Raw genomic sequence first — 20807 nt, 5'->3', positions numbered from 1 at the left:
GAAAACCTACAGCATCCTCACAACCTACGAGTGCTAGACACGCCTTACCACGGGCGTGCTGCACGGCCCACAGCGAGCTGCGGAGCCCTGCAGCCACCCTATTTTTTTTCTGTGTATGGTACCAATTAGGTAGTTACTGAAAGGACAGGCACTTCTGTACCCCTGATAACTAAAGAGAAAGCTGTAAAAATTCCCATTGCTACGTATCTACTTCATTGCAGATGAAAGATTGAGAGAGATAGAAATGCCTGCAAAACGTGGCGGTAAGGGAGGAGGTTTAGTGACAGGGCTTGGTAATTCAGGCTGATGGTTGGAAGCGATGATCTTGAAGGTCTTTTCCAACCTGGATGATTCTATGTCTGTTTTAATGGGCTGGAGTCCTGCACATACCTACGTGTGCATATCCTTGCTGAACTAAGCCAGCTCTCCTAAGCCAGCCCTAAGGCACCAGTGGTTCGGGCAGCAGGGACACCGCAGCAGTGTCCGGCTGTCCGTCTGTGGCACAGGAACCCGGCCGGACAGACGTGCTGCCTGCAGATAGCTGCGGCTGCTCCCTCAGGCTAACCTCAACGGCACGGCACGTGTTCACATCTTCTTTATCAGGGCCACAGGCCGGCCGGGTGACAAGCAGGAGGCAAGCGAGGGAAGGAGCCACCGAATTTCGGCATACTCTGCCGAGAGGGGCAGGGCCCGATCCCAGCAAAGCGGAGGGATGCGGGTGCCGCTGTCCATGGGAGGTCTCTCTCACTTACTGGAACTGGTCAGCCTCCCCAAACCCACGACACCCCCTCGGTGCAGAGCGATGGTTGCCCAGGTAAGTCCAGCCAGCTGCCAAAAATCCCATCGCCAGGCACCTCGTGCCTCCACAGACCCGCTCCTGCCTCCTGGCAAAGGGCGCCTCCCCCCTAAAAAGAACCACCCAGGCAGGTCTGCATCGACTGCTCCTTGCACTTCTTGGCAATCAATGCCTTTCCCAGCAAGGTCCATAAGTCAGAACAGCCTCACGTTTTATTCCGAGCCTGGCCAGCTTGGTTGAGGCCACAGGAAAATTAAAAATTTAACAATGCACTGTAAAGGAAGAAATAATCATAATAATAAAAAGAAAGATGTGCTGAGCTCATGACTAATCTTTGCAGCTCTTGGTATGGGCAGGATTTGCACGGCCATGTTGATTTTTTATAAAAATAGTAAATCGTATTACCCCCATGCTGCAAGACCAAAGATTCACAATGATACCTTAATACAGATTAAATAAAAATAGCACTACCTGAGTCAATCTGAGGATGATAATGCTTCGTAATCCTGCACTATTAGAGGATGAACATTTGTATAGTAGTGAATCAACATGAGATGCTTGCATTAGGAGACGCTCGTTTTCCCTGGCTGTATAGCAACATTTCTACAAAGTGCAGAAGGCAGGTGGTGGTCGTAGGAGGCACAGCACACGCCGGGGAAAACAGCGCTATTATAGGATAACCCAAGCCCTGCACCCCACTATCTTCCAGTTCTGAAATCCTGGCTAGTGACTCACATTCTTAAAAGCAAGCTTGCTTTTAAATTTCCCCCATCGCTGTAAAGAATTGCCTGAAAAGTTTGATTTTCAGAACTTCTTGCAAACTGGGCAGCCATGAAGCCTGTGTGCATTCAGACAGAAGATTCATTCATAAAAGCAAAGCCAGATGAACAGCAGTGCTGCACATTCATCCTGTTTTTTTTTTTTTGTTTTTTTTTTTAATATCCCTGAATGAGCAAACAGCATATATGGTAAGCAAATAGGCAATACAGCACTGAGATGCCTCAGCAGTGAAAATACCCATAAAACCACTTTGTAATAAGAAAACACAGAAGACAAGAAAGCCTCAAATACCAGTTTTTAAAGCTGGTTACAGGAAAAGGAGAAAAATGTAAGCTTTGATTAGTGACACATTTTAAACTGCAATAAATTCTTCTTCATTACTTTGTTACATAAGCGACGCAGACAAGGTACTTCACTTGCTATTGTGCTTCCCATTTGTGCTTTTTTAAGACAGGTTTTCCAGTTCATTGCACTTTTTTTTTTTTTTTTTCCCTGCTGCAGCATATTGGTATGTACAATAGACACCTTGCAAACTCCCACAGAGGGTTTTATCAGACTGTGGGGAAAGGTAGAAAATCAAGGTAACACCACTGAAAGGTCTCTCCCCAACAGGATCTGAGTCCTCAGACTCCCTTGGAAAGGATGCTTTTCAAGGCTGTGACACAGAGGATGCCCAGAGAAAGTGGAAAACAGCCACAATTTCCTCTTCACCCCCGCAGGTCCCCTCCTCTCCTACCCTGGTGCTCCAGCATGTGGACATTCAGGTGATGGAGGAGGTCCTGGTGATAAAGGTGAGGGGGATCTCATACGCCAACAGGAGAGGGGTCAGCCCAGCCAGGACATGGGGAGGTGCCAATAGTCCGGCTCCCCTGTATGTGCAGGAGTATTCCCAAAACCACATGAGCAACAACCGCAAGGGTACTCACTGATTTCCGTGACAAGCTACAGGTGGTCCTGAGGCACCTCCATGAGCCCTCAATGCTCCATGAGACCTCCCACTTGATGGGAGCCACCTTCCCTCAGAAACAAAGCTTGCACGGGTTTCATCTCAAGTTTCCAATTTAAAAATAAAGTATTTCTCAAAGCCAGTTCAATACCACAGATCTGTGGCTGCAAAAGCTTTCAATTCCCTACTTTAGGATCCAAGTCCTGATGCCCCAGCAGTACATGCTGGCACTGGACCAGAGCACGGGGCCCTGTTTTAGCCATAGAGCCCCATGCCCATGCAAGCAGCAGGCAGCTTCATCTGTTCCTCACCCCATCCCACATCCATTCTCCCACTCCCACACACATCTCTGCTCCCCTTTTGCTGCCACCCCATAGAAAAGTGTGTGGCTTTAGCCACCGAGTCTATGCCCTGACCGGGGAAGAAGACACCCGTGCAGAGGCCACCCAATGGCACCACCACACTGCCACCACAGCTGCCACCCAGGACCAGAGCTACTCTCACTGCATCATCACACCTTCAGCCTCCTGGCACAGCCACCAGGGCCACAAGGGTGCCAATTCTGCTGTCCTGCCCACGGTGGCCCCAGTTCGGCCACATCTCCCATCACGTGCGGTCTCCGCTGGCCAGGGCAGCCAGCGCGCCTGTGCCCAGAGCTGCTTATCTGCTTACAGGCAGCACTACAGCTAAGTAGCTTGCTCCATCAGAGCCTGCAGTACCCCATCAGGAGAGCACCGAAGCATGTGTTGTCCCTATCCTGGATGAGGCCACCACGCTCAAGCACCCAGCTGAAGATGAGGGTGCACGTTGGACCTCCCAACACGCACCCAAGCGGCTCCTGTGGGCACCCTTCCCTCCGAGAGTGCTCAGCATGAGTGAAATCCAAGCTACTTCAGGCACTTTTGTATTTTTCATGATGCTCACCTTGCTCTGCAGCCACCCTGTGCCACAGACAGCATTTTGAAAACTGCCTGGCAGGCTCAGCACCAGCCTACCCTCAATCCTGTCTCTCCGTCTCTCCCACATGCTGAACAGGAGCCAACACCACTATAAACCCCACACAGAAACTGTGACACGCAGTATAATTACCTTAATATCACTACAGATCATCTAAATTCCCAAATTGGAACAAAAGACCTCTCCAAACTTGAAAAGACATGGACAAACACAGACCACCTAAGCAGCAAAACCCAGCACCAACACATTCTGTTTGCAGAAGTCCAAGTTTCACCACAAGACCACAGGGCTTTCATGCCTTTGAGAGCACTGCCAAAGGGACTACACAGGAGAAAAACCTTTCACTCTGGTAAGTCTGTTTTAGAGTATTACCAAGTTTTTTTTTTTGTTGTTTGTTTGTTTGTTTGTTTGTTTGTTTTACTTACAACCTGTTTAAGTGCTACCTGCAACAACAACAAAACAAAATCCAATTGCAAGTGCAATTTAAACCGACAGCTGGAAATTACGGGGCCTTTAAACGTACGGTGTTACAGTCACCAGCCCCATGCTCCCCTCTGCCCTCGGGAAGAGAGTTTGATTCATCTCTCAACATCTCAGAAAGATCAACTGATGATTCAGGTCCCAATATAGCAATTATTAGTACAAATAGCGTGCAGGTTTATAATAAAGATTCACGGCAGCTGCAGGGGTGGGGGAAGGGGAGAGGTTCATAAGCTATTACTCACATGAACATTTGCAAAAGGCGCATGGGATTCATAATCTGGCCCTCAAAGACTCATGTTGTATGGATATACGCCTTAGTAGGGCTGTCTGGGGGTTAACGGAGCTCTTGTTATATAGAAAACGGAGATAATACCATTTATTAGGTAAGGAATACTTTTGTTGATGAAAGATGTAATTGATAGCGAATACACTGGAGGGAGAATTAAACTAAAGTAAGCATTTTCTGGCCAAAATGAAGACGTACTTAAGGTGGACACGTGCTCAGTGCAGCGTACCGTTCCCCAGCAACCTCCCCTGCCACGTTTCAGCCATACGCTGTATGGACACTTCAAATTAACCTGGGATCATCTGTTTTGAACGGCACCTTATCTATGGGAAATACATTTATTTAAAAGATGGAGAAGTCCATTAAAGGCTTTGGGCACTCAACTGTGGTTCATTAGTCAGTCTGAACGCACAAGAGCTCTAATAGCTTGTATCCTGTGCACTAGGGAAATGCAACTAAAGAATAAACTTCCTGAGCAATTAATGTCTAATGGTATAATTTTGTTAATCTCATTGGAAAGAATCTAGAATCAAAAGAGGAAACAGCGTGTATTTCTCCAGAAACAACAAAAACAGCCTGCAAAGGGTGCTGCGGCCTGGCGGGCAGCACCCGGAAGAGCGTGGCTCCACAGGGAGCAGAGCCCGCGCTGATCGACACGGTGTCCAAGCCAGGTCGCTGGCTTTAATGTCACAAGACCAGTGTTTCTGATCAATCTTATGCTCCTGCAGCCCTTGACTGATTTCATGTTTCATTTACTTACAAATAAGAAACTAATGAAGTGCATACAAATGCAAGCCTTGGGTACAGGCCAGAGCAGAACCCGTCACATGCAGCAGAGATTAGCCCGAGCTATGCAGGTCATCTGAACCTCTGGGAACTGCATTCCTTTGGATTAACGCAGATGGTCATAACAAAAGGAGAAAAAAATTAAGCAGGTTGTTCTCAGATGGAAAACACTGCTCCACTGGGCTGTGTGGGCTTTCAGTGCAAAATACAGTGTCATTACTACAGGTTTTCCCTCCTGAAGTCAAATACATTTTATATTTTTTTTAAGCATTTGACTAATCAATCTCAGGAAGTCCATCTGGCACAAAGGTAACGTTTCACATATGGATGGCATCCCCACACTCAGAGATCAGTCTGCCAGCTCTAACAGGCAACACAGGCTCAGATAATGCAAACTCCTGCACCAGCTGCCCAACCAACAAAGGCCAATGCTTTATATTTTCTGTCATTCCCATTTAATGCATGCCTTGAAAGGAGCAGGGTCTGGAAAGTACTCACCACCTATCTTGGAACTTCTTCAGAGAAAGTCCACAGGGCTCAATTGCCTGAAAGGAGAAAACACAAAGCAAACATACTTTACGTTAGTTTTCTTCGAAATTACAACCTTCCCATCTCTTACCCTATTCTCTACAGACCAATTTTCCCAGCTGAAAAATAAATCAGATTGTGTCTAAACATGCAAAAACTCTGGTTCAATCCTTGCCCTAAACCAAGTAACAACTGCAACTTTACCACATGCATTTGCATTTTAGTATTTGTCCTGAAAAATGCACAGATTTCACTTGAATTTGGACAGCAAAGTCTTCTTGCATTTCAAAAATCTGCCAAAACCATCCTGCCTGCCATACATCTTTTTGTAAAACTCATCTTCCAAAATAGGCAAGAATCATCTTCAGATTATATCAAAATGCTGCTGTGGAAAGGTTTGCTTGGCTTATGCCTCAAAATACTGTTATGCCAAGAGCTGAAAACAGGAGAAAAAGAACTGAAACATGAGGAAGCCAATGTCAGGATTTCTAGAGCCATTAAGCGCTGCTCTAAAAGGGTAGGAATCAATTCTCTATCAGTTGAGAATGCTTCTCAAAAAAGCAGAGTATAATAATTTGCATCCCTTCAGCATCTGCCAGCTACGAGTGCTGCGGTTCATCAGCACTTAAGAAGTCACAGAGAAGAGCACCAGGAGTGAGCTCACCCACTCCTGCGATTCGTAATCTCCCAGAACAGGCAACCAAAAACAAGTGACTCGCTTCAATTCCCACAGAGCCGTCCATGATTTCCACCGCTGCTCATCTCCTCTGGCCTGATGCCTCCAGACACACCACACTTCTGTCTTTCCTGTGAGACCCTTGTCTGACCCAGCAACCCCACAACTTCTGCCAAAAATACCCTGCTGGGCTTGGGACCCTACTCCTAGGTGTTCCACTCCACCCGTAAGTAACACATTTGGTCTTCCTAACACAAAACCCCGGACACAGAGACCCCAGATATGAACAAAGCCTCCTTCTTCAACAGTGTGCCATCCCTACAAGTAGGAATTTCTTCCTTTTGTGGTACCATTCAGACCCATTACCCCTTCTACAGACATGGGGCAGGGGTTTCATATTTGCCCCCTTGCAGCAGTCTCCTATGTACTTCAATACCGGTGTGCCATTCCTTGGTCTTCTCCCCAGACCATACAAACCCACTCCTTCCCAGTTTTCCTTTTGGGTCCTGTTTTTACTAAGTTCATATTCTGGTTTTGTCCAAAGCTGGTTGACAATCTAACCCCCTCTCCCAAGTGCTGGTAACCCACCCTAGTTTGACACTACCTGTTGAGTCTCCACCATATTTTACCAAAAGCATCAGTTACAATGCTGGTAATTTACTGACCCAAGCCACGAGGTCCACCTCTGCAAACCCCTACCCAACGCTTGTCTCAGCTTGACCACATACCAGAGCAAAGCCTGGAGTACAAGTAGCACACTTTCTTTGCACCAACCATAAGGCAAAAGGTTCACCAAAATTTCTCTCCTGTAGCTTCCTTTTGACAATATCAGAGCAGTGGCAAAAACCCAACTAGGATCAAAGTACATCTTATCATCTGCTCTCCTGCTATCCACACAACCAGTTACCCTGCTGTAGAAGGCAATTAGCATGTCTGACATGATTTGTTCCAGACTAATCCATGCTGACTGTTACTCATAAGCACCCAGAAGATGCTTAGGTAGGAAATAATTTATTAACTTCCAGGAAAATCCTGTAATAAAAATCAGGCTGTACTGTAATTCCATCTCTGCCTTTTTAAAAAATGTAGCTGTGTATTTTTGCTCTCTCACAGTTATGGGAACTTCAGAAATTCTCTTCAGTTCTTCAGAAATAATCACCACGAAGAAATTGAAAAGTACTGAAGCCCAGCTACCAGTTGAAGTCAGGCTCCTTCCACAAATCACGAGAAAGAGACAAATGGCACAGCTGCGAGGTCAGAGCATCCTGCTGGACCAGAGGCCACCAGCCACCCTCCAGAGGTGCCCTCTGGCCCCATCACTGGTGGTGCTGGTTGACCAGCTTCTGCTGAAGATCCCAACCCTCCCACACATGTCCTCCCAGCAGCTGGAGGATCATATTATAAAAATCCTTCCCTAAGGGACAGAGAATCTGGAAGGAAAATAATAATAATAATAATAAATCTTACGTGAGTGCTCCTTAAATGGTTCTTTTCCTATCTTATGCTGGTATCTTCCCCTTTCCGTGCAGATGTTAACTCCATCAGTCTTCTGCTCACAGGAAGGAAGATCAGGACTTCACAAAAGTTTCTATTACTTTTGAGATGGCCAGGCAGGCACTCACAAATGTTGCATGCTGGCAGCAATACAAAAATTTAAACAAAGAGTTTTCGCTTCAACTTCTTAGGAAGAAACCTAGCATCCTCATTTTTTACAGGAATTGATGTTAAAATCACTGCAAGCTGCTGACCCAATGAAACCCACAACAAACCTTACGGAACAGTGCACCAAGACTATTTGGCTGCATTTACATGCTCGAAAGAAATAGCATTTCCCAGTCCTTACCTACATTTTTGCGTTCCAAAAGACTTTGGGAAAAAAAAAAAAAAAAAAAAAAAAAAAAGGCTGCTTATATTCTTATAATCACCCAAAACCTTTGTTCCAGCCTGGTGGAGTAGAGGCTAACTGCCCAACACATGTTAATCTCTGTGTTAACAACACAAGAAGTATTTAAATCCACTGCCAATTAAAAGTAAGGTATAATTGAATTAGCAGAAGCAACTTATGGCAGAACTTCAATTACAAAGCAGAATTAAAGGAAGAGATGTCAGTAACTTTTGGAGGCTGGGCAGGAAGAGGCGAGTGCATCCATCTACTATTTTCAGAGCTGTCAGGAGAAAGCTTAAGGAGGAGGAGACACAGAATCACAGAATCACAGAGCAGTTTGGGTTGGAAGGGACCTTAAAGCCCATCTAGTTCCAACCCCCCTGCCATGGGCAGAGACACCTCCCAGCAGACCAGGTTGCCCAAAGCCCCATCCGACCTGTAGTCATCCACCTGAGCTGTCTCCTGCAGTGTGCTCAGACCTGCCTTAGCTTGCACCAACACGGCTGTACACATCTTTTTTTTTTTTTTTTTTTTTTTCCTTTTGGCCTCATTTTCCAAGTTGAATGTAACCTTTTTCCATTCCTTCATTTCTCTGACATTACATACGGAGTAGGTTTCTTTCTACACAATGGAGAAGCCTCAAGTGTTGTGGGTACTTCTCCTCCTCTAATGGCCACCCTCTCACCCTGCTCGGTTCGAATTTCCCTTCATTTCTCTCTGCCTGATGTTGTTCTTGATTAACCTCAGTGCCAATCGCTGACGATGCCCACCCACACCTCCAAAGTTCAGCTTTCATAACTGCATTAAGAAAAATCAATACTGATATTAACGTTGCCCTGTTTGTGAATGGTGTTACCTGCCTGCGAGCACCGCATGCAGCCATGGCAATAACCCCCGGCACTGTGCTGTTAGCAGCGCTCCCTGACTTACAATATTTTCTTCAACCAAAATCTGCTGTTTTATTAAAACATGTTGTGTGTTTTTTTTTCCTCTTGTTACTGTGTGAGGAAACTCTCAGTGGGCTCTATCCTCCAGGTTGCTTTGTTTTCTTTAATGCCCGTAGATCAAATAAGAGGAGTCAGTCACTTCCCCGTCTGTCGGAGGACTTTCGCTCCCCAGGCTCATTTCCAACCCGCCTAAATCCCGGGGATCACTCACACCGCTCATAGTACTCGCAGCTCCCAGCTGGCCTCATGCAGGCTGATTCTGCTTGGCTCCTGGGCAGGTTTTGCAGCCCATACCGAGCTCCAGGCTGCTACAGCTACAGATTTAGGCTCATTTAGAAGCTAATTCAAGAGTTCTCTCCAATATCCTGCCCTGACTGTGGTGCGGATATACCTCAGTCTGTATGTCCCCAGAGGGCTGGTACTGCTCAGAGGAATTTCCGCTGTGTTTCAGCAGACTGAAAAGCTGTTCCTCCTTTCTCTGCTTCGGATGCTGCTACTGGCACCTCTCCCAACACCACTTCACCTAAGCTGTGTGCTTGCAATGGGCCCACAAGAGCACTACAATGCGCCCACTGCAATGGGAAACTGATATACAGAGACCCAGCAGCATCCCCTGGTGCACCACAGGAGCGTATGGTTAAGTTGGAGGTTGAATTTCACTCCTCAAAGCCCAGACAAAAGCCCATCAGTTCTGGTAGCAGAGAGGACATGGGTCCCATCCCTGTTTCAGCCTTCACCAAGACCATACCACCCGTGCATCTCAACTTGCACACATTGACCTGAGTGCACGGGGAAACCATCCCAGAACCCAAAAATTCTCACTGAAAGCTCCCCATGGTCACTGCAGCTGAGCACAGCTTTTTGAAAGGAAGATCTGAGCCAGACGGCTGGCAGAGCACAAAGGAAACCCCAAGCACCGCGTGCAGCAGGCAGCAGCAATGGGGAGGAGGACAAAACGTTCCTTGTGTGCTCTCCTCATGCACCTACTGCCTGAGCAGGCCTGGCTTCCCAGGCTACTTTGATTTCTCATGCTGTAAATCAGCCTGCGTCTTCAGAAGATGTCCACCTCCTGCCAGCTCTCTGCCTTCAGGCTTTCTCCCTCTGCAGATGATTTGGACAGCTTTCCAACCCAAATTTGTGCCAGCATCACCGGTACCTACAGCTGCCCATGGGACTGCTTGGTGAGCTTAACCTGCAGTGGTGGTGGAGTGAGGGGAAAGCCAGGTGCACCTCTCAGCTGGGAAGGCAGACAAGAAACGTGAATATTGTATCATTAGAAACAACGAGGAGAGGCTGCTGGGGTTGGAGGTGTCATCTCTGCCCCGGCACACTGCTTTGCTTGGGTTCCCCTTGGCACTTGGGTACACTGGGTGAGCCAACAAGCCCTGACAGCATGGCAAGTTGTCTACCTGTGTGCTTAGATGCCAGCTCTCCAGGTGAGGACGAGACCCACCTCTCTGTCTGGAAGACCTTGCCTGCAGCTCATGCTCCGACCCCAGCAGGAGCACCATGCCTCAGTGCAAACATCGCAGCTGGGAGCACAGCAGTCACAGAAGTCCTGCGAGGTGACCCCATCCATCACCTTCATTTTCATTGTGAAGTTTTAATAGCCCAAGCCACCCAACCATGCTCCACTGCACATCTGCTGTGCTGGAGTATTCTTAACAGTGCAGGCACTTGCACCTAAATTGCTAGAAAATGAGGTCCGGAGTGAGTTATTGTTGTTCTATCTCCAAAAAGCCACAGTGAGCATCCCTGAAGGTTTATTTATTGAACACAGCTGCACTGGAGTGGTTAAAGCATGGAGTGAAGAACAGCCTGAAGTGTGCACTACGAGAATTTTATCTCTGGCTGATGCTATCGCAACACAAACAATTGTCTGTGCCAGGCTCGGGAGGACGACAGGGGAACCCACGAAAACAGACAGCCCATGCAAAGGGAAAAGCTGCATGCCTACAGTCAGACTGCATTAAGCTCACCGGAGGCAGCTGCGATTCCCCTGGCTCAGAGGAGTTTTGCTCACTTCAACCAGAAGGTGAAGGTTGCATTTTTCTGTTATGTGTTGTATTTGGCTCGCTTACGTCTTGCCAAGGACAACGCTCACAAGTTGGCTGACAAACGTTGGCCACCAAGGGTGACTGTACCCACACCACAGCAGCGAGGATGCTATACAAATACCTCTCCAAGTCATCGAGCAATCAGTATTTGCAGCCCTTAGCCAGGATTCATGCAAGAAAAACTATTCAGCTTATTAAACACATCCTGAACTTGGGTTCCACACAAGCAACTCAAAGGAAAGCACAATGGCATACAGAAGCTTTACAAATTTAAAGGCAAGGAAGGCTTTTTCAGGGCAGCACCAGTGCTAAGACTGGCAGCCAAGCGAGGTAAGCTGATGTTATCATGTGCTGGATTCCCAAAGTAAGTTGTGTAAGTTCACAAACTGCACTGAACTCCCAGAGAAGCTGCGTGCATATAAAAGGAGGTAAGGAAATTCTAATACTCTACTGTGACTAAACACATTAAATTTTATTAAATCTAATTTAAAGTGTCAGAACAAGATAAATTATTTGCAATTAAATATTTTTCTCTTTCTGAAGTGCAGAGTTTCTTTCCTTTTTTTTTTTTTTTGTTTCTTTCCCCAAAAAACCACTACTGACAGATGCCACGTACTGCTTGGTCGCACTCCGACACAAGCGATCAGCCGACAACTAGAAAGGATACGGGCAGCTGGGGACAGAACAGTGCCAATTATTCAATTATTTACTCTATTTCCTCTTTTCAACTTTTTCCCAATACAGTTAACAGAATTATGTCACTGCACATTCATTGCCCAGGAAGTTTATCTCTGTCTTCCCCTTCCAGTCTTGCTTTTCATTTGCATTTCCCTTCTTCACAGGATGCTCTAAACTAAACATTATATTCTTGTTACACTATACAGGCTTGGGAGGAATGGAGAAAATAGGGGAGGTCATGGGAAGGGAGGTAGCTGCTTAGCAAATCTTATTTTAGCAGACACACAGGGCATAGTGTCAGCTGAGTTTTATTAAAGGAGATTGCAAATTTGCATCAGCTAAGATATTGGGTGAAGAGATGCAACATAGCAGTAGTTGAAAGAGTTCAGAAAGTTTCCAGGGACTGAATAAAGCATGAATTTATTCAAAAAACAAATTACAATGATCGATGCTGTTATGGTACAGGTATGGTGGTGCACATAACCTTAACTGTCTCTGCACGCTCAGGCTATTTTATGCTACATAAAAATGCAGATTCCCTGCACTCTCCAGTTGTGGAATACGCAGCTGAGTTTAAATTGAGTTCATCACAAACTAGTGCTCCTGGACAGATCATTTCTTCATTTTAAAAACTACACATTCTTGCCTTTATAATTACAAGGGGAAAACCACCTTGAAAGCAAAGCAAAAACCAGAGGCACTGGTGGCTTGCTACCTCTCCAGAGAGGATGAAAAGCAGCACTAAGAACCAAACTCCCTGTACGCTTCCATCATTACCTCATAGCCTGTAAAATATCAATGTGAGGATGAGGACAAAGGGTTTCCCTGCTTGTCTGCTGCCCTCACCCCACGGCACACCCCAGCACAGGCTGTCCCAACTCTGGGTGCCCTGTTTCGGGACATGGAGATGGGGCTAACCCAGCTGGGTGACACCCTTCCTAGGAGCCATGGGGACAGGCAGGTGACAGCACTGGAAGTCCCCTCTCTTTGTACTGGGGAGATTTGGTGGGATCCATGATTTGGTGGGATCTCACTGAGGGAGATTTGGTGGGAGCTATGACCTGCATAAAACCTGGCACCTGTTGGGAGACCACCTTGAAGTCTGTGCTTTGGGACCTGTCAACATTGCTGCTCTGGTTGGGTATTTTTTTCACTCCATCCACTGCTGACTGATGCTCAGAAACTTTGTGGCCAAGCTCAGGTTTAAACTGAGCCTAACAGTGGGAAGCAGGAGTCTGCTGTCCCCATCCGTGGCACAACTCTGACAGCACAGCGAGCTTGGAAAAGTGACCGTGGAGGAGAGGGACCAGCAGGGCTGAGCACAAGGAGGAGTGCAATGCCAGGGCACAGGGTGATGAGAGGACTTGCTCCTTCTCCACCAGCTACAGCAGCAGCTCCTCCACAAAGGGCACCGGGGCTCCAGGCAGCTGGCATGGGAGAAAAAGTGTGAAGTGGTAACAGATGTGTACCTCAGCCCTTCACATCCTGCATCAGAGAATGAGAACTATCTGGGTTAGGAAAGACCTTCAAGATCATCAAGTCCAACTGTCAAGCTGACCTACTGAGTGCCATCACTAAGCCCTGTCCCTTAGTGCCACATCCACGCAACTCTTGAATACCTCCAGGCATGGGGACTCCACCACTTCTTTGCGCAGCCCCTTCCAATGCTTCACCACCCTCTACATAAAGAAATTCTTCCTAACGTCCAAACTAAACATGCACTGGTGTAACTTGAGACCATCTGGGCACGCTTCAACCAGAAGCCACAGGCTTCTCACAAACACCATCACACACCCAGGTGGCAGCGAGCTCTGTAACTGCTCCCACAGGTTTTCCAGGAGGGAGTCTCCCCAAGCGAAGGGCAAGAGACTGAGAGCACGCTCACATGGAGAACAAGGGGTGCAGTGCTACCCTTGGAGATACTTAGAGGCCGCTGATGCTTTGTATTTCCATATAATGGCTGTTACACCACCACACGCTCTAGTTAAAGGCCCCTGAGCAGACGTATTAAATAGCCCAGTCCATATGCATACAGCTCAACCTGCAGTAGAACAAGAATAGAACTTTTTGCAGTGCTTTTGCATGCTTTTGCATGAACCCCCTGAGCAAGTAATGTTGAGCATTTTTGTTAGAAATGTGCCTCCCCCCCAAGGATAAAAAGCCAGTGAGGGCCGTTAATGACACATATGGGACTGCGGTGCCAGCCATGGGACTCGCATATGAAAACAAGGCTGGGAAACATGAAGCAGGTAACTCTAAAACTCCTGGTACAGATGGATCTATGTTGGCTCGTGAAGCACCCAGACCCAGGGAGATGATGGCCAAGCCAACTGATAAGGAAAAAGATCCTTGTCTATGTCCTGCAGCAAGCCAGAGCTTTGGAAACAGCAAGCAAGGACATCCTCACTTCCAAATTGTGCCTTCTGAATTACTCCCTTAAAAAAAATCACTTGGTAAATTCACTTGTTTCTGGTGCTGTCAGCTTGTAATGGCACACTACATTTAAGGGACAGGACTTCTGGAAAGTCACAGCACACAGTTCATGAACTGGATCCTGACAGTCCTGGCTGGAGCCAATCAAAGATGCAGGCACATGTCAGGAGAGCCAAGAGAAGTCACCACCAGTGACACCAAGAGGCTCAGATTTGGCAAAACCTGCCCGCCGTGAACCATTTTGTCAGGAATCCCCCCTCCATCAATTCTTGAGGACCCAACAGGACCACAGCAGTCTTCGGCAATGGGCAGACATCTTCTGCAAAGTGTCCTCTGCTCCTCCTGGCTGTGCAGTGAGAAACTCTTGGAATCAGAGATGCTCCTTCCCAAAACAGGGAAAGAGTCCGCTGCTGAAGGTGACCTGGCAGCGGTTGCTGGTTGCCAGCTGAGCAGGAGGAAGAAGGCTCCCCAGGGGCACCAGCCTGGCCATGCAAGTCAGCCCACAGCTCCTGGCCATCCCTGCACCAATGAGATGGGGTCTGAGGAACAAATTCAAACAGGACAGCAGTCTTCCCTTACTTTATGTATCACCTGAGAGACGTGCAGCTCTTAGGAACAGCATTAGGGCCACATTTAGGAATGACTGCCGTTTTAAGATGCATGCCACGAGCAGAACGGAAAGTTGTGACTGGAGTCTACAGAGCTCACTCTCATTTGCTTTCAGACCATCACAACCACTCCAATTACCCTCAGCTGGAATGAAATCCAATTTCCATTTAAAAATAAATAAGTAAAACCCCTCTGATCCACCTCCTGACAATCGCTGAGAGCCCCGGCCTGGCCCAGCCTGGTGCTGAGGAGCATGGCCTTCCTTCCCCATGGGCCACCAAAGCTCTTGCCCATGCCCAACAGCCTGTGCACGGCTCCCTGTGGCCACCAAAGGTCCAGCACCGGCGAGCCAGCCCCAGCTCCCCCACCACCAAGCAGCACCAGAGCCAACACGAACGAGTTGGCCAGCTGCAGAAGACCTTCCCACCTTGGTGGGTTTACTCCACATCAAGCCTAAGCGACGGGGAACGAGACTCCTCGCTTTTGGCATGGGATGTGGGGAATTAGGCTCCTTACATATGCCTTGCAGTGCCAGCCTTGGCTTGTTACTCCTCCTCACTTCACTCCTCTGCTGGATGTAACCACCAGGCACAAAGACAGGTGAGAGGGCTGACACAGGCACATGTTCCTTCCCATTTGCATGGTGCTGGCTTTTGAGGACTGGTCACAAAAAGGTGACTCAAGTACCTGCATTTCCAACCCCTTTTTATTTTGTGTAAATGTTTTTTTTTTAAATAAACTCTTAGATGAAGGATCATTGGTTTTCTGGAAAGCTCCTCAGCATCCCTCTGAAGCAAACCTGACATGTATTAACTCAAGAGTGATAAAACTCAGCCCAGCAAAAATCAAAGCAGTGTCTAATCACTGAGAGCCTTTTATGCTGATTCCACTTTCTTCTTCCCTCTCCTCTGTGCAGCAACTGTAGCCATCTCTTCACAAGAGCACTACAAGGGCAGATACCAGGGAGAGGAAGCTAAAACCAAGCGGTGGCACAAACAGAGGGGTATTTCTGAAATTAACCATTTTAGAAGACTCTCAAACTGGAAGCTGGAGGCAACAGCAGGAGCAAAAGCTGCAGCTTGCTCCAGGCTGGCCCTGTGGCGACTCTGCAGGGAGGATTTGGAAACAAAGCTGCCTGCGATGCTGCCTGGCCAGGCAGCTCCTTCCAGGCGGCGGCTCCCAAGCCAAAGTTTTAAGCTGCCGAGTTCCCTTCAGCTCTGGTGAAGGGGATAAAGGGTTTTCCAGTGTCTTCTAATATATTTAACAGATGTTGCTTCTAGGCCCTTTCCGAAGCACTGTGAAGTATGCTTGCTTTCTTTCGAGCGCACATTTAATAATTAAGCTCCGTGCAGCTGGCTGTGCGTGCACGGCGTCCTCCCTGCTGACTCCCACTCCCCTCTCGCACGCACGCACGCAGCTCCTCCAGTCAGCCCCAGACTTCTCCCCGGCCTCCATGCTGAAGTTTGCTTTGCTCCCAAGGGTAAGCTTTCTTCTACGACATACAAAATGAGACCTTTCGAAAAACACCATTTACCTGCTGAAAAAAAAAAAAAAAAAAAAAAAACCTGGATAAAGGGAAAAAGCAAAGGATGCCCTGCCAATGCAAACTGCTCCGACGGCGGCTAGCCGCAGCACGACCAGCAGCAGCAAGCTCTCTCCCTTCGCACAACGGGAGCGCTGCCAAGAAGAGAGAATCCTGCTCACAATGCCCTTTAGAAAAAAAAAATAGGGAAAAAAAGCCTGCTACCTCGGAGCAATGAAAAGCATCCATTCTGCGCAGACACGCCGGGCTGTGTGGAGCAGAGGTGAATTAGAAGCACGGCTCACAACACCCCCGTGCTGCCCGCTCCTGGCCCCCAGCTGGCTTTTTTTCCTCACCCTCCTCCTACCTCTGCCACCCCCACCTATGCTAAAATGACTTCGCAGGAGCCACGTGCTGACTTCCAAGCATCAGCAAGACGTATTTCCTCAGCCCATGCCCAAGCTACGCTATCCATCACAGTCAAGAGCAATGCTCGTAATTCCTTCAGAACACGAGCGTTTGGCATTTGCACAAGAACACACACGTACTCACTCACTCTCCTCCGGCTCACCACGAAATGTTTCCTGCACTTCCACTTGTGGGAATTATGTTCTCGATGCTGGCATGCTGCATGGCTGGGAAATCAAAAACAAACACCTTTGCCACTCTGACTAGTACACGGGTCAGATAAACACATTGTCTGGAACAAAAACACAATCAAATTGCAAAAGCAGCTGCCTGCGTTCGGCCGTGGCTCCTGGCACACCCATCAGGATCTCGGTACGCCTCATTTCCAGCAAGCATCTCTGTAGGTGCAAACCACGCTGCTGATATTCAGCATCCCACCCTCGAAGTCTCCAGATGTCCCTGTCACCCTGATCCAATGCTCTCCAACACAGACGGAGTTTTGAAGGGTTTCCATCAGCCTCAAACACCTTTCTGAAGAGGTTAAGACTACAGCAACCAAAATACTGGCAAGAGTCCATTTATCTGGCTGCACCGTTTCCCATTCAGCCGGCCTTATCGCCTTTGGAAAGACTGGCCACAAAAGAGGGCCTCCTAAAATGTATTTGTAGAAATCACACCAAAAAATCAAAGGTCTCAAAAGATGGTGCATTGACTGTATGCTACCACAGCCCATCTAAGTTTTGGTCCTGCTTTTTCCCTGGACAGATTTGAAGTAGACTATGCTGCTCAAAATAGGTAGCTCGAGCATCAGGAAAAACGATTGAGCGTGCAAGGGAAGAGAAAAGCCAACCAGGCTGTACCTGGCATACTTTGCACAAAATATTGCCAATGCAGATTTTCTCAACGAACAGAAATCACCAAGGAGAATTCATTAAACTCATTGCTTCTTTCTTTGACTTTAAAAAGAAACACCCCTACCAGGCATGTGGATTGAATAGCCACAAAGCACCATTTGCCATCTCTTCCACCCTGGTTATCCCCACGTACCTACAAACCCACTGTGCTAATCACAAGCAGCATTTCTTACTGATAATGGCGTATTTCATGCAATACAGTCCAGGAGAAGTGCAATATTTCTCAGATTACAGGCTGGATCTGGCCTCTCGGCTCCTGCCTTCTAATTCCAGCGCGGACAAGGCAAAGGAATGCATAATTCATCGCGCAGTGGATCCTACGGGTCTCCGAGTCATTGACACTGAACTTACAGAAAACTAACATTTCCGGGAGATTTGGCTGAAGAATTTAGTCTCCTCACTGCTAAAAAAGCAGGAGCTCCTTTGTGGAGTATTTGGCCCCATTGTTTAAAGATTCATGATGACTTTGCCACTGGAGCGTGACAATAGGCAGATATTTATCTGGGTAAGTCAAGAAATGCCGAAATCAATGAGTTAATTAGTAGGTTAGCAAAACACAACCGACCCGTGAAGGCTTTTATTCACCAAAAGGCTGGTAAGGTGAAGATATTGTTTGCATTTGTTATCCTCTCGGGGTTGGTAGAGGATTATTGGAACAACGGAAATTTCAGACATTGATTTAAAACATTTTCTGCTCATTAAAGCCAAAACCCAACAATTTCACAAGAGCAAAACCTCCCGAAACCCTTGGTGTAGGATCCCACACCATACAGTCAACATGAGCTACGATAAATCACCTCTTGCCAACAGAAATTAACTTCGGCTTGAGTTAAGCCCCACAAAGATACTCAAGTTGGGCACTGCAACTATTTTCTGACACAGCCAGTGAACAAAGAAACAGGTCCCACACACAAACACTATGGGAAGCATACTAGGAAGAAGAGAAAAAACAGACTAAAAAAAAAAGTCAGTTTTTCTTAAATTCACTGGAAAACATATTGCATTTGTTACTGGTTCTGATCTAAGAGTCATGTCTGAAGGGAAGACCAGCCGCTCTGCAAGAGTGAGCGATCCTCTTCCCGTGAGTATCAGTGCATCTTGCACGCACAGACAGCACAACCTCATTCCTTAAAGCCTCATGTCACTACAAGCAAGAAAAGAAGCCCGTAATATAGAATTTTAAATTAGATCGCCCACTTGGTCTACCAGCATTCCTGTCTCACTCGAGTCAATGCAATCAGCGCTGAAAAGAGTATTGTCTTGCTTGGAAAACACAATAAATCATGCTGCGTGAACACTTCTAATCGCAACCATTTCTAATCACAGATCGCATGCTTTTTTTTTTTTTTTTTTCCTTTTTGCAGAGTCGTGCCCCTGAATTTGGCCAGCAGGAGCTGCCCAACGCCGAGCTGCCTGCCCTGACAGCCCGAGCAGAGATGTTCCTCTAGGCTGACAAGTTACGAGCATCCAGCTGTAGCAGCGAATCCCCCCGCTGCAGCTGGCTGGACTCTTCCCAGCGCTGCCTCCATCACCTCCCTGAACAGATGAAGCCGTGCCAACAAAAAGCACTTTTTTGGCTGGCACAGCTGACACCAGAGCAGAGCTGCTGCCAGCATTGCGACACCCGTCCTATAGTGGCACACCCCCCCGGTTTCCTACAGTTATACGCAGAGACCAACATTGCATTTAGGGCAAAAACAAAGAGGAGAAGAAAACAGGTGGCGCAAAGAGGCAACGGGCTGGCCGCTATCTCTCCATCTAACCTCAGCGAAGCTGTGGATGGATTACCTCCCTTTTTTCTGAGCCTCACGGCTGCGGGGTGGAATCAAAGGCAGCCAGCTGCTGTCTGACCCGATCCTTTGATGGGCTCCTGAGGAGGAGCGGAGGCAGGGGGAGCGAGGCGCGGAGCGAGGTGCGATGCGGTCCCAACCCCACCGCGGGATGCCTGGCACCGTGCTGGGCTCCCCACCCAGAGCAGTGCTCTCAGGGTAACCGACACGTCCCCGGGGCTTCGTCTCAGGCAAGAGGAGCTCTGGAACCCGCAGCCAACAGCAAATGGCTCCAAATGGGAAAACTGCAGAATATTTTGGACGGGGAATAATTGCTTCCTCCTTTGTTTTCCCCGCAGAGAAAACTCCACGTCCCTACCGTGCTTGCATTTGTGAATGGGACTACGGCATAATGTTCAGTTCCAGTGCTCACCTCTAAATATCACTGCAGAAAAAAGAAAAAAAAAAAAAAAAAAAGATTTTGCCATAAAGGAACAGATTATCCAGCTGCCAGCAGGAGACACGGAGCTACCGAGCAGCCAGCTGCTCGCCCCGGCAAACCTTTCCGTTCGGATGCTGCGTTACGCGACCTTTTTTCCCAAACCCTGCAGAAACTTATCCGAGCAGAAACTCGCTCGCAAATCCTTGCGGGTGCAGAGCCCGTCCAGGGCGGGGGGGGACGACACTGGGGTGACCCCAGCCTCCCCCAGCTGGCCTCCATCTCCCAGGGGAGCAGGCAGCGAGAAGCGGAGGCTCTTCCCGGGAGGCCGGGGAGCTTTTATTTCGAGAGGGGCCGCCCGAGGAGGTGACAAATAGGAAGTCCGGATTTCAGGGAGTTGACTCAAAAGCGCCCTGCGAGGCTCGGCCGGCGGGAACTTCGCCGGGTAAACCATTAACCCGCCGCCGCAGCCAGCCCCGCAGCCTCCCCCCAGCGCTGCGGGAGGGGCCGCGGACACACGGACGGACAGACACGGACAGACCCACGGACAGACCCACGGACAGACCCACGGGCATCCTCCCGGCCCCTCCGCGGGGCTGCAGCCCGCCGGGCGCTGCCACCGGGGGATGGGGGCGAGAGGAAAGCGGGACCCAAACCCCAAATCCCCCAAATTGCCCCCCAAAAACCCACCCCACCGCGGGGGGCGGGCGCAGCCCCTGCCTTACCCGGGGGTCCCCCTCGGCGGCTGCCGGCGAGCTCCTCCCGGGCGAGCCGCACGCCTGCGGAGCGGCGGCGAGGAAAAGAGGAAATGAGCGGGAGGCGCTCGGCGGGGAGGGACGGAGGAGGAGGAGGAGGAGGAGGAGGAGGAGGAGGAAGGACGGGGAGGAAGGAGCCGCCGCCGAGGGACC

At 48.5% G+C, this 20807-nt stretch overlaps 1 protein-coding gene across 3 annotated transcripts in view; it reads right to left on the bottom strand.

The window, feature by feature from the left end:
- Positions 1-20729, bottom strand: part of HPCAL1 (hippocalcin like 1) — a 55511-nt gene extending 34782 nt beyond the window's left edge. Inside the window, exons 1-3 of one of the 3 annotated variants that reach the window (XM_035320946.1) lie at positions 20700-20729; positions 20625-20669; positions 5533-5579 (exon numbers count right to left, since the gene is read on the bottom strand). The gene's annotated coding sequence lies outside the window, so the exon portion shown is untranslated. Of the gene's footprint in view, positions 1-5532; positions 5580-20624; positions 20676-20699 lie in introns of those variants that run through there. The other 2 variants (XM_035320948.1, XM_035320947.1) reach the window with 2 other exon arrangements.
- Positions 20730-20807: the final 78 nt, after the last annotated feature.

Source organism: Oxyura jamaicensis, chromosome 3 (genome assembly GCF_011077185.1).
Source record: "Oxyura jamaicensis isolate SHBP4307 breed ruddy duck chromosome 3, BPBGC_Ojam_1.0, whole genome shotgun sequence".
Taxonomy (NCBI): Eukaryota; Metazoa; Chordata; class Aves; order Anseriformes; family Anatidae; genus Oxyura; species Oxyura jamaicensis.
This window is presented reverse-complemented; position numbering and strand designations above follow the sequence as displayed.